Below are 15,025 nucleotides of genomic sequence, written 5' to 3' on the forward strand. Positions count from 1 at the left end.
CATCACCCTTAAAGTTTTGAGGTGGTCAGTCCCTCAGTCTGGAGAAGAGCATTGTTCCATAGTATGAAACAATATGGAGAAGAAGTGACAGGATGGAGCTTTTATAGCGCCAAGAGGTGAGACGTAGGAGAGGTAAGAACTCAGATGTTGAGAGGTCCCTCTCAAATCCAGCCCCTCTCACTAGTGGAAGTTGCCGAAGTTGATTGCAGGTCTGTACCAAGATACCCTTGTGTTGCAGTGTCTGACAGATTGAACATTAAAATGGTATAAAATACCGACAGGTTGTTAGGTAAGACACATATGCAACAGTTAGGTATCTTTATTGTGAAACGTTTCGCCTACACAGTAGGCTTCTTCAGTCAAGTACAGGAGTTCTTACCTCTCCTACGTCTCACCTCTTGGCGCTATAAAAGCTCCATCCTGTCACTTCTTCTCCATATTGTTTCATACTATGGAACAATGCTCTTCTCCAGACTGAGGGACTGACCACCTCAAAACTTTAAGGGTGATGGACTGATTACATCGTCTTCAAGTATCTTCTGCTTCTATCAACCTTTCCTGTACTTGACTGAAGAAGCCTACTGTGTAGGCGAAACGTTTCACAATAAAGATACCTAACTGTTGCATATGTGTCTTACCTAACAACCTGTCGGTATTTTATACCATTTTAATGTTCAATCTGTCAGACACTGCAACACAAGGGTATCTTGGTACAGACCTGCAATCAACTTCGGCAACTTCCACTAGTGAGAGGGGCTGGATTTGAGAGGGACCTCTCAACATCTGAGTTCTTACCTCTCCTACGTCTCACCTCTTGGCGCTATAAAAGCTCCATCCTGTCACTTCTTCTCCATATTGTTTCATACTATGGAACAATGCTCTTCTCCAGACTGAGGGACTGACCACCTCAAAACTTTAAGGGTGATGGACTGATTACATCGTCTTCAAGTATCTTCTGCTTCTATCAACCTTTCCTGTACTTGACTGAAGAAGCCTACTGTGTAGGCGAAACGTTTCACAATAAAGATACCTAACTGTTGCATATGTGTCTTACCTACCAAACCAAGTAGTTCACAATCAGCTCCACAGCAGGTCTCAACAAGGAAAGCTTCAAAAACTCTAGTGCTAGAATGCTCCTAGGTGCTGTACATAATCTAGCAAGTGCAGAAGGTAAAACTAGGTCTAACAGCCCTGATGTTTATATTCAAACCTGGAGGAATACTTACACACTTCCCAGGAATGGTGCAAAAGGACCTTTCGTGTGGTTAATACCTGCAGCACATTTTCAGCTTAAGTGGTTAGTTAATCGGGTTTAGAAGCGACTGACTACTCACAGGGCTATTAACACTGCATGTAATCTTTTTTACCATCGGTCAAGGATAATTCTGTCCCAGGACAGGGTTACTTAAACTCTTAGCACACACACAGACACACACACACACACACACATATATATATATAGATCTATATATATATATATATATATATATATATATATATTTATATATATATATATATATATATATATATATATATATATATATATATATATATGTATATATATATATATATATATATATGTATATATATATGCAAAACAACCACTCTGAAAGAATAGAGAAATTCCAAGCGCTTTCGTGACTACTCACATTAATGTGAGTAGTCACGAAAGTGCTTGGAATTTCTCTATTCTTTCAGAGTGGTTGTTTTGCATATATATATATATATATATATATATATATATATATATATATATATATATATATATATATATATATATATATATATATATATATATATATATATATATATATATATATATATATATATATATATACACACTTCTAGGTGTATATAACCAATTCGATTATATGAATTCAAGACCTTAACAAGGAGAATGAAAGAGTGATTCATGAAACAGAATCTCCAGGAACGTTACATGTCTTTCAGTGGAAAAAGACCACGTTATGGAGTTCACGGAACCTGCAAGCCCGAGACAGCATAATGTACAGTCACCATCTTCCAGCGGAAGACCCGGCTTCCTCTTACTGGATAAATTAAAGGGGTCATTTAAAAACTGCTGGTGCTCGTTTGCCTTATGCGACAATGGATCTGTGCTTTTGTATACTTGATGAAGACCAATCAAAACACACTTCAATGTCTTTCTCACTGCTGGATGAACCAAAACAGTTGGGCCTCAGTCATAAGCAATGAAGAGAGCGGAGACCATCAAACCTCCCCCCCCCCCATCAACTACAACTTCGGCACCTAAGAACTGTATTCAAGAGCCTAAACAAAAGAATCCACAGAAAACTACGTATGGCATTTGTCAAACAAATCAGAAGGTATGCAACACCAACAGAGTCCACTCCTGATCAAACATTCATAAGCACGAGAAGGTTCAAATGATCACAACTTAACTCATCCAAGAATTGAGGATACTGAACAACGGAAGTAACTGAACTAAAATATCTTAAAAGGAAGAAGGAGCAGGGAAGATGTGATAATGACATACAAAATATTCTGAGAAGGTTGATACACGAGGAATAAGGGCAAGAAACAGAGACTGAAAGCTGAAAACTACAGTGAAGTTGAGAAATACCTCTTCAGCCTCACGGTAGTGAGAAAGTGGAACGAACCACATCAGAAAGTGGTGGAAGCAAAAGCAGGTACGATAGTGTCTATTGGACCAGGAACCAATGACGTTGATCTATCGTTGATCAAAACTCAGGATCACGAATAAGTGTACTCGACCCCACAAACACCTCTGAATACAACCAAAGTGATATAAACAGAAACAAATAGTATGTGCTTACCCTAATGGATACACAAGAAGCAAGAAGTACAAGCTTGAAAACTTTATGCATTATAATAAACTCGTAATAAATAACAAAGCCCCGTTATATTCATTCCTTCCCTCCCTCCCTAACATTCCCTCCTCCCCCTCCCTGCCTTCTCCACCCACCCAACGAAAAAATACAGATTACCTGAAACTGCTTGCAGGTACCAGACTTCATATTGTTAATTTCTCCGGGGAGTAAAGTCAAGTCTTATCCAACAACCCTCACTCTCCTTCTCTACCTCCCTCACTCCCTCCCTCCCTCAAATACTCTACTGCCCCTCTCTCCCTTTCTCTCTATCCCGTCTCTATTCCTCGTCCCTCTCTCTCCCCTATTTGTCTACTTTTCCTCCTCCTCCAGCGTTACCACTGAGACTCAGCAGCCAGCTGGGTGCTAGTGTTACACTGGGTGAAGAGCTTAATATGAATGTCGCAGCTCTGCTGGTGATTTCACAGTGATGCTTCTAGCAGAGTTGATGTGCGCGCATGTTAAGTAGGAAAGAAGGAAAGTGGATGTAGGGAGAGAAGGGAAGCGGACAGGAGAGAAGGGGAAAGGAGGAGTGTAGTAGGAGATAAAGGAAAGACGAGCACTCTGGAACACATTCCATTTGAATCTTGTCTGATCCTCTAATATCTGGACTAATATAAGGTTTGGTACTGTTACTGTCTCAAATGTTTTCTTGCAGCTCAAGATATAATCCGCCCAGCCCTCTGTGTGTGTGTGTGTGTGTGTGTGTGTGTGTGTGTGTGTGTGTGTGTGTGTGTGTGTGTGTGTGTGTGTGTGTGCGCGTGTATGTGTGTACACGCAGCACTGCGGCAGGAGCGAACGTGTCAATCAATTCAGCTGTCTGCAACACCCTTGAATCCCAACAACTAAGGGTGAAAACTCTTAAAGGCCTCTGCTTGTTTGCACATGAGCGATGACTTGAATCTCTAAAGCCACAGCAACTCGGGAATATTCAAAGGCTGAAGTTTCTCGTACTCGAGACGTGATGTGAAGTGTACACAAGGTCCCGGGATGTACACTAAGCCCAAAGTACATGCCATGTGTGAAGTATACAGACCTTTTCACACCGCCTTCGCAAGTTTGGGTCGGAAAAGTATCATATATTAGCTAAAAAAATGCAGGACCTATCAGAGTGCTAATCTACTGGCTCCCATGTCTTGCAGGTGTTAAAGAACCACAGTTATGTTAAAATAACACAAGCTCGCCTTAGACGGTCATCTGGTATAATTTGTAATTCCTTGGGAATTACTTTTTTTGAGAAGTAGCTGTGAAAAAGGTAGATGACTGAATGAGGAAGTTGTGTTCTGGACAAATCAGTAGTGTCTGCTACAAGTAGGTGGAGCTCTGGTCGGCTGGTGGCTGAACAGCAAGTAAATAACACTATACTATAGGGAAATAAGATAAAGGAATAATGGCTGTTTTTAACGAACTTGTAAGAGCGGTGAATCATACCTAGTGGGTGACATTGTAGAAGTGGGGACTTCTAATTAGTAATATATATTGTGTTTATAGTCAATAAGCGCACGAGACGAACTAGTCTGCGTATTTCTGTATCCTTGTATTCTCATACGACGGTATACATGACAGTAAATTCTCACAATGTGATAGAGAACGCCTACACATACACTCTCTCGTACGTTCTCACGAACGTTCTCTCGAAAGTTCTCACACATGTACATGTCAAACATACAAAAAAGTTCGCAAAAGTATTGTGTAACGTGTGTGTTGTTCCCGTAGCTGAGTACTGTTCACTCAGTTGTGTTGTTCCCGTAGCTGAGTACTGTTCACTCAGTTGTGTTGTTCCCGTAGCTGAGTACTGTTCACTCAGTTGTGTTGTTCCCGTAGCTGAGTACTGTTCACTCAGTTGTGTTGTTCCCGTAGCTGAGTACTGTTCACTCAGTTGTGTTGTTCCCGTAGCTGAGTACTGTTCACTCAGTTGTGTTGTTTCTGTAGCTGAGTACTGTTCACTCAGTTATGTGTTGTTCCTGTATCTGAGTACTATTCACTCAGTTGTGTGTTGTTCCTGCAGCTGAGTACTGTTCACTCAGTTGTGTTGTTCCTGCAGCTGAGTACTGTTTACTCTGTGTTGTTCCTGCAGCTGAGTACTGTTCACTCAGCTGTGTGTTGTTCCTGCAGCTGAGTACTGTTCACTCAGTTGTGTGTTGTTCTTGTAGCTGAGTACTGTTCACTTAGTTGTGTGTTGTTCCCGTAGCTGAGTACTGTTCACTCAGTTTTGCTCCCGTAGCTGTGCACTGTTCATTCACCTGTGTGTGTTGTTCATTCAGCCTGTTTTATGAACCAACCTCTCATTTGGCTACGTTAATTTTCTTCCTCGATCTCTAACGTCGATTTCTGAACGCTTTCAGTAAAGCTAACAAAATTTTCTTTAATTTTGTGCATTTAACCACAAATATGAAGACTATACACCCAAAAAAGTTGTGACACGTCTGGCATCGCCGTCCCTACATAACCCCAGGAAAAGTTCAAATCTACAAATGTAACGTACATATGTACATTATCTTGTACTTTTAATTGTCCGAGAGCTGAGAGATTTTGCTACCAAAGTGGCTAGTTTATTATGCACCCTATATCCATCCTGTGTACGGTAACGTAAGAGCATATGGATACACAAAAGGTCTAGGAACTAGGCCCCAAAAAGGTTACAGGTGTACAGTTGGATTTATATCTACAGTTCACTTATCTGTTACAAGCAAATTTAGGAAATTTGCTTAGTATATCTGGTATCTTTATTTTCATTAACAAGATATCTTGACATGTCACATTGGTTATTATACTATCACTGAGACTATGTCTAGGCGATTAGTAGTAATGTTGTCTATCGTTTTTTTTTTAAATATATTTGCATATATTTTATATACGAATATCTGCAATATTGAGGAGTGGTTAAGTACTTGGTGTCGCCTGGCAGACCAAAGTATTGCATAGCAAGCAGGCAGATGTAGCTACTTCGGTACAGTGCAACAAGTTAGCTTCCACTGTCCTCAGTTGCTCCGAGAACACAAGGCGTTCTGTCACAATCCCATCCTCTTCATCACCAACATCGTTTCACTGTTGTAAAAACATTCAAATGGGTTGTTCTACCGTACCAAGTCACAAGGGAAGCGCCGCCATGTTGCCGGCCACCTGTGTGTCAGTCACTGTGTTTACTTCTAAGTCTCAGCAAGTGTTTTTAAGCCTAACACTACATCAATAATAATAATAATAATAATAATAATAATAATAATAATAATAATAATAATAATAATAAATGTAGTTTGTGATGAGTGTATTTTGATAATTTTTGCAGTGTAAACGTGTTCACTCCGTCCCCCGTTATTTTATACACATACATCATCTATATATTCATACACATATAGTATATACATACATATGAAATATTTAAACAAAAAATTTAAAAGCGGTATCATTTCCAGTGTAAACATTGGTCACTTACTAGGTTAGAACATCATCAAATAAATTCATTTTTTTTTCATTTATGATGAGATATCTGATCGTTAATGAAAAGATAATTTACTCTTTCCTATATAGATCGTTTGACGTGCGTTAATGGTTAGATGTTTGAACACTATAATATAATGTTCTAGTTTATATGGTCCCGTCTCTGTACACTTCACGTGACTGACATTCCATATAAACTGAATTGCCATACATAATTTTCAGAGTGAAGCACTAAACCCACAGGGGCCATACAATGCCTGAGAACTGCGAGGCAATCATGTTCAAGCCATGGAAGGGCAGGACATCTCTAATTCCTCTGTTCAAGAGCTCACAAGCCTCCAGAAACCTCCCTTGAGCTATTACATACATTTACAGCTTGGTATCAGTCTAGCAGTAACCAAGTCTTGGAATCTGATCTTTTAATGTTCTCCATGAACATAATAACCTACCTGATATTATGAACAGATAGCTCCTATCTATTCTCTTCTACTTCCTCAAATTCTTGATAGTTCTTTGGGTTTCCAACATTTGCTTGAGAAACCAGTCTAAATTCTTTTCAATTGTTAATTTATCCAGAGACACGTAGTTCCTATTCCTGGTTCAGGAACCCTTCGCAAGCATCAAGGAATAAAAAAAAGTCTTATTGCTACCTTGCAGGCTGACTGTGGTTGCCTTCTCTAAACCATCACCACCTTGTTTGCCGCAGGATGACAGAGGCTGCCTCGTCTGGACCACCTTGTTGCTCCCTTGCAGGTTGACACTGAGGCTGCCTCGTCTGAACCAGCACCTTTATGGTACACAATAACACTCAGATGAGGATGTATGGGCCACTAAGCCTTGCAGCAGGCGGAGACGGCAAACTTTGAACATCACAGCTTTTCCTTGGCTTTTTCCTGTGTTCACCATAGGGGGGACTAGTAATTCTGAGGCTTCCAGCAGCTTCCCATGCTACTAATGGGCCGCAGATGGCCGCAATTATCTGATAATGGCGGGCAATATACTCGTAAAAGACTATCAGACTCAAATTAACCTCATTAAACGTAATTCCCCGAGATGTTTTCAGTTTCCACTGGTGTCCCCTTGATCTTGTCAGACGCTTCCCCCCCATCGCTTCGCAAGCCTTTCAACTCTAAAAGATATGTAGTTTTTCTGGTCGAGTTTACAAATTTCCGCAAAATATTTTTTCCGTCTGGAACCCAGACTGTTAATTGGTCTCTGTGGTATCCTTTGATGCCGCTGAATCTCAGACTTGCTGAACGTACAATATTTTATTTTTGTAGTGATCTCGCTTTCCATAATGATTTTTTTCTCTTTCCACAATGAGTCGACTCGTTGAAGCGTCTCAAGATAACCAAGACCAATGGTTCTCAAACTGGGGGTCATGGCTGGCTATACAATTTGTAAACGTACAAGAAAATCTGAAAATCAGAAATAAATTTATTATTCATTTTGAATAGGCGAAAGGATTTGTTTCCCCTTGTTATTTTGTTTTAATTTAATCTTTGTGTCAAACAAATAGAATTTGTGTGAATATGATAGTGATATACAATACCAACACATGGATAAGTACGTAGTTGCAATGATATATCCGGTAAATGCATGCGTGTTGTCACTTTGTAAATGATAATCGAACCGAATGATGAGTGTCATGGGATAGCATCAAGAAAACATGCGGGTGTGCTGTCTCTTGATTCCAGCACAAATGTCAAAAAATGGTGTAACTATTCTTTTATATGGTCACAGCTTAAAGTGTGAAATATTTGTACATTTCCATTACTTTCGTATTTATAGCCATAATGCTTCTGCCTCCTCATTCTTTACACATAGTTTTGGTATTTTTACTGCTATACTGATGTGACCGCCGCATGGGTTGTCGATACGATCTCCTGTTTACCCAACTATCAAAAGGAATTTGTTGATGCTGACGTAATTTGGTGTTTATTACGTCCGGTGTTATCTCAGTGTTTGGTCGCGTTTTAATCTTGAGTTTCCCGTTATCTGACGTGATCCTCAGTCATGTTGTGTTATCTAAGGTGATCCTCAGTCGTGTGTCATCTGACATTTGGATATTATCGTCTGTTAATATTGCACTAGCATGTGTTATCTGTGTTGCTGAGTGCTAGTCTTGCCTGATTATAAGGCTTTTTTTACCTTTATTCCTTTATCATAGATTGGTGACTTGACACGTTTTCATTAATGTTTTTAATGTCTTTTCTATTAAATATCCTGCTAAAAATTGGAGACTAAGCTAGATGCTGCTTAAAGGAGGCAGGTTTCAAATTCTCCCAAAATATAACACACATTTTTTTTAAATACACTTACAAATTGGCACATACATAGTTCAGTAATAACGGGAACCTTACATTAAGTAGCATACACCAGCAGTGAAACTTTGAAGCATTCTCGACTTTTTACAAGGAAACCACTGCAGTATTAATGCATAAAACAAGCAAATTAACACCTATGCAGTTCAATAAGAATCCATATCTTCCTGTGAGTAAGATACACCAGCAGTGACAGCTTAAAACCGTTCATAAGGGACATTCTCAAGTTACCATGGACCCAAACTGTCCCGTTCAGGTTATGTATAATCACTAGGTGACTAGTGAGGCAAACTCTTGTTGAGCGGCACACCATCTCTTGTGACTCACTGGGATAGAGATAAGAGGTAACTTTATCGGAGAGCTTCCGTACTTCACCCTGGGTGCTACAATAACAGCAGTGCGGCCCACACTTGTGCCTTCACTCTCGTACCTTTTCTCATACATTTAAATATACGGTCAGGTCTTCACGCTATAATAGGTTTGCATGTCCTTACCAAACCAATAATAATAGTTTTTCTCACTACAATTACTAATGACTCCATATCCCCGCCACCTCCCCCCCGCCACCTCCCCCCCCTCCTCCTTACCCAGAAAAGCGTTAGGCTCACAATAATAATCTAAAGATTTTGTGTTCGATGGCCGGGCCTTGCGAAACCTAAAATTAAGAATAGGTACCATTGGGTTTTAGTAAACTGTTGTGGGTAGCATCCTGTATTTTATACAAATGTGTAACTATTTCCAGATCTGCTGACAGTACTGGGGTGTTATGAAACAGTAGCCACATAGTATAGTGTTATCAAGTTCAGTTTTAAAATTACGTTCCCACCCATTCGCACCTCACCTCACCTTAACCCAACTCGCACCTCTTGCACCACCAGCACCAATCCACCCATTCACATCTAATCCCCCCCCCCTTACACCTCATATGTGGCCCGGTGGCTAAAGCTCCCGCTTCACACACGGAGGGCCCGGGTTCGATTCCCGGAGGGTGGAAACTTTCCGACACGTTTCCTTACACCTGTTGTCCTGTTCACCTAGCAGCAAATAGGTACCTGGGTGTTAGTCGACTGGTGTGGGTCGCATCCTGGGGGACAAGATTAAGGACCCCAATGGAAATAAGTTAGACAGTCCTCGATGACGCACTGACTTTCTTGGGTTATCCTGGGTGGCTAACCCTCCGGGGTTAAAAATCCGAACGAAATCTTATCTTACCCGCGTACGCCTCGCGCACTCTCCACTCAACACTCCCATATAACTAGCACCACCTCGCTTCTCACCTACCCACTCATTCCCCCCCTCAAGTTGCCATTATCCATGACCTCATGTAACAGCACTCTCCATGACCTCCATCGTGGGTCCATCCACTTTTAGCATCAGCCACACACATTTCTTCCACTTTTGCAGGAAGAGGCAGATGAGGGGAATGGGAAGCAAATTAGAGGAGGGGACAGCTCAAATTCCTTGGCTCAAGGACCCTTCAACACCAACAAGAACACAAACACAATATCGAAGGAACACTGCAGCAGGTCTACTAGCCCATGCTAGGCAGGTCCAACCCACACCTACAAATATACTAATCCAACTTACATTTAACGCTACCCAAAGTTCTTGCATCTATGACGCTACATCCCCTCAAGGGAGGTTCCTCAGCGTTGGTGAGGGGCTCTTAATCTAGGGAATTGTATCTGTGCTCCGGTTCCCTGAATTGAGCCTGAATACCTTCCACCCCCACATGCGCTACAGTTCTACGGGTTTACAGCTCCATGAAAATAATAATAATAATAATAATAATAATAATAATAATAATAATAATAATACCTGAGAGTTCGTTCCACTATTCTACAATTTTACTGTCAAACCAGTACTTCCCTACATCCCTTTTAAATCTAAATTTATCCAGTTTTGAATCCAATGCTGCGAGTGCTGTCTTATATATCTTCAATGGGCTATTTATATCCTCTTTATTTACGGTAAGTAAGACATGTGCAACAGTTAGGTATCTTCGCCTACACAGTAAGCTTCAGTCGAGTACAGAAAAGTTGGTAGAAGCAGAAGAAATGTGAAGACGATGTAATCATTCCATCACCCTTGAAAACGTAGTTTTGATGTGGTCAGTCCCTCAGCCGGGAGAAGATTATTTGTTCCAGTCTGAAACAATGTGAAGTTGAAATGACAGTATGGTGCCTTATATACTGTCAGGAGGTGAGATGTAGTCCACTAGCAGAAGAATGTAATTATTGAGAGGTCACGTCCTACTCAAGGGTGATGGACTGACTGAATCGTCTTCACATCTCTACTGCTTCTACCAACTTTTCTGTACTCGACTGAAGAAGCCTACTGTGTAGGCGAAACGTTTCGGAATAAAGGTACTTAATTGTTGCATATGTGTCGATATTTTATATCATTTTGATATTCACCCTTTATTTATGTTTTTCATTTGTACTCTTCAATCAAATTCTTTCCCTAATTCTACGCCTTTTCCTGAGTACAAGCTCAGTGCCTTCAGCTTGTCTTCGTAGAAAAAATTTTAATACAAAACAAATATTTGAAGAATGAGGCACTTGTGCAACATTTGGGAATATTTATTGAAGAAAAATTTCGCCAGCTAGTGGTTTCTTCAGTCCAATATAAAGAACGGTGGAAGATGAGGAGTATGAGGTATTTAGTCCCTCAGCCTGAAGTTTCATTCTTCAACTTGTCGGTTGTCTAAACAATTGACAATAATACGTATTTGTTTGCATGTGTAACTGCAATAATGACAGTCGGGCAGAAGAATACGCTTATAGTAACTCTTACGAAGCTTTGCAAATTGTTCTGAAATCAACGAATTGTAATGAGTGCGTTTTCGCAAGCATTACAGTTCGCTGATTTCTCTGAGCTAAGCCTCTACAAAAAAATGGCATTTGTTAGTCTAGAATAACATTTATTAGTGTATATTTGTGTCTTGCTAACCGACAATAAGAAAATAAACGGAGGACTAACGTCTGGAAGCCAAAGATATAACATATTACTCAAGATTGATGGACTGAACACATCGACTCCAGGCTGATGGACTGATTACCTCAAACTACTCAACTTTCACCGTTCTTCTTTGTATTGGACTGAAGAAGCCACTGGCTGGCGAAAAGTTTCCACAACAAAGATTTCCAAATGTTGCACAACTTTCATTTTCTTCAATTTGTCAGTTTTCTAAAGTATTTATATCACATAACTTTCTTAGGGGCGTTTATATCCATACGCTGGTCATGTCCCTAGCACTCGCCTATGTCATGTCTATTTATGCTTAATAAAATATATTTAAGAAGTTAATAACCAAAAACGGCCACTGGGGGGGTGGGTATGAAGCTTCACTTGAAGTGTACCTCGAGGGGTGTTCCGGGGGTCAACGCCCCCGCGGCTCAGACCTTAACCAGGCCTCCCGGTGGATCAGGGCCTAATTAATTAAGCTGTACTGAACGTAGTCCAGCGTACGAACCACAGCCCGGCTGATCGGGTACTTTACGTATCTGTCCAGCTCCCTCTTGAAGGCAGCCAGGGGTTTATTAGTAATTACGATAGAAAGATCTGAATTATGAAAAAAAATGGCGACTGATCAGAAAGAACAAGATTTTGAACTTCTAGTCTAATAGATGATTGACTCAGTGAAATCTCTAATCACAATTTCTAATTAGTTCGTGACTGTTGGCAACCTCGTCAAACAACGAAGTCTGCCTTGATGTTGATTGATTATACTGCCACATACTGGTCTTGATAATATGAAACATATTCAAAGACGAACTGCCGAGACGGTTCCGCCTCACTAGACGTACCCGCCCCGCTAGACGCACCCGCCCCACTAGATGCATCCCCCACTACTCATCCCACTACGCACCCAACAACAGATGTAAATAAAAAATAAACACTGCCAAATAAATATCTGTTTTCACTGGAATACCTGGAATTAATAAAGAGGAGAAAGAAAATAAAAGGCATTTCAGGAGCGAGCAATAATGGCAGTGAGTCAAGTACCAGGAAGCGAAGGGAAGCCAGATGTTACCATGGAAACCTGAAGTGATTCTTCATTCCTGGTAAAAGTAATAGTAGTGTGTGTGTGTGTGTGTGTGTGTGTGTGTGTGTGTGTGTGTGTGTGTGTGTGTGTGTGTGTGTGTGTGTGTGTGTGTGTGTGTGTGTGTGTGTGTGTGTGTGTGTGTGTGTGTGTGTGTGTGTGTGTGTGTGTGTGTGTGTGTGTGTGTATACACGAGAGAATCTGTGTATATGTATGTGCGCGCGCACACAAAACGCCACAATAAACAAGAAAGCCAGACACACCAACACCACGGTAAACAAGAGACGGGCACACCAACACTACAGTAAACAAGAGCCAGACACACTAGCACCACAGTAAACAAGAGCCAGACACACTAGCACCACAGTAAACACGAGCCAGGCACACAACACTACAGTAAACAAGAGCCAGACACACCAGCACCACAGTAAACAAGAGCCAGACACACCAACACTACAGTAAACAAGAGATAGGCACACCAACACCACAGTAAACAAGAGCCAGACACAACACCACAGTAAACAAGCCAGACACTCCAGCACCACAGTAAACAAGAGACGGGCACACCAACACTACAGTAAACAAGAGCCAGACACACTAGCACCACAGTAAACAAGAGCCAGACACACTAGCACCACAGTAAACAAGAGCCAGACACACTAGCACCACAGTAAACAAGAGCCAGACAACACCACAGTAAACAAGCCAAACACTCCAGCACCACAGTAAACAAGAGGCAGACACTCCAGCCCCACAGTAAACAGGAACCAGACAAACCAGCATCAAAGTAAACAAAAGTGCCAGACATACCAGCATCACAGTAAATAAGAGAACCAGATATACCAACTTCACAGTAAACAAGAGAGCCAGACACCAGCACCACAGTAAACAAGAGAGCCAGACACTACAGAATATCAATACAACACTGCAGGTCTAGGCTGGGCCACTACCCTCAGTGTGCACGGAGGCGCACAAGGACCTCAGATGGAAGCGCTTGCATAGGACAACTTACCCAAGAATTGGAAATAATACTTGGCGTTTCGGTCCATCGTGAGGCCATTACCTAAATTGATGACGGTCCAAGGAGGACTGAAGCTGCTTCTAGTTCTGTCTCCAATTCGTGTATCTCTTTACATACCTGCATAATAAATTATGAAAAATCATCCCCACGGTTTGAAGTACATACCAAACCTTGTGTCTGTGCTCATCAAATAATTCTTTGTGTGGAAAAGTCACTTATGTACAGTTCAGGACATTCATAATTTATAAATATTCTGACCTATACATAATCGTCTTTTTCCACATCTTGTCAGTATCAACAAAACCTTTTTTCAATTGTTTTATTGTCAGATATTAGATTGTTACGATTTTTTACAAAAAATGCCTTTAATCGTTTTTTATAGATAAGCATGTATTGTTGGCTGCCTAAAACAATAACTGCTAAAATAATCATGGGTCCGTAACGAGGCTACACGTCACACAAAAAATGAAGGACAACTCAAACAGGCCTACTGGCTCATGCTAGACAGTTTTAACTCACACCCAACCAAACCAACTCATATTTAAAGCCACCCAAAGTTCCTGCCTCAATGACCGAGTCAGATCACATTAGCAAACGCATGCATGAGCCTTGAACACACACCGGCCATCAACAATGATTATTATGCCATGAGCAAAGAGTTGCTCCTGCAAAATAAGAAATTAAACGACGCCTGGGCTATAATAAGTCCAAGGGACGTGCTGCCATCTACCTCATGTGGGGAGAATTACACCATATTACGGCCGACTTGTTAAAATAAAAAAAATATATATAGTGTGTGTGTGTGTGTGTATTACACACGCGCATGCACGCACACACCTAGTAGTGACTAGCGAAGAGGCAGGGCCAGGAGCTATGACTCGACCCCAATGTAAATAAATCACTGTCTTTTTTTTAGTTGTTCTAGGTTATCTGCACATATGCTGCTATACATGATAATCTATGTAACTGTATTTGTGTATATCTGAATAAACTTACCTCTGCAACCATATATGGGTAAGTACGTACACTCACCCACAAAATATATATCAGGCCAAGGCCAAGTGTTTATCAACAAGTGCCTCTGACATCCAGTAACTACTATTACACACACACAAGCAATGACTCGATCCCTGCAACCATATATAGGTGAGTAAAGGTTAGTACACATACCCACCAAACAGGCCAAGTGTTATCTATCAGCAAGTATCTTAGACAAAATAGTACTTAACACAAACAAAAAATATATATATATATATATAGAGACAGCTTCGTAGTCATATGGACACCTTTAGTAATACTGTTAGTGGCATGTGCGAGGAAAAGGTAATAT

At 40.8% G+C, this 15,025-nt stretch overlaps 1 protein-coding gene across 3 annotated transcripts in view; it reads right to left on the reverse strand.

Moving 5' to 3' along the window:
• The window catches only part of LOC128689427 (uncharacterized), a 321,743-nt gene that overhangs the window by 27,897 nt on the left and 278,821 nt on the right, over positions 1–15,025 (reverse strand). The gene's annotated exons all lie outside the window — the stretch shown is intronic.

The sequence above is a fragment of the Cherax quadricarinatus genome, chromosome 18 (assembly GCF_038502225.1).
Source record: "Cherax quadricarinatus isolate ZL_2023a chromosome 18, ASM3850222v1, whole genome shotgun sequence".
Lineage (NCBI taxonomy): Eukaryota > Metazoa > Arthropoda > Malacostraca > Decapoda > Parastacidae > Cherax > Cherax quadricarinatus.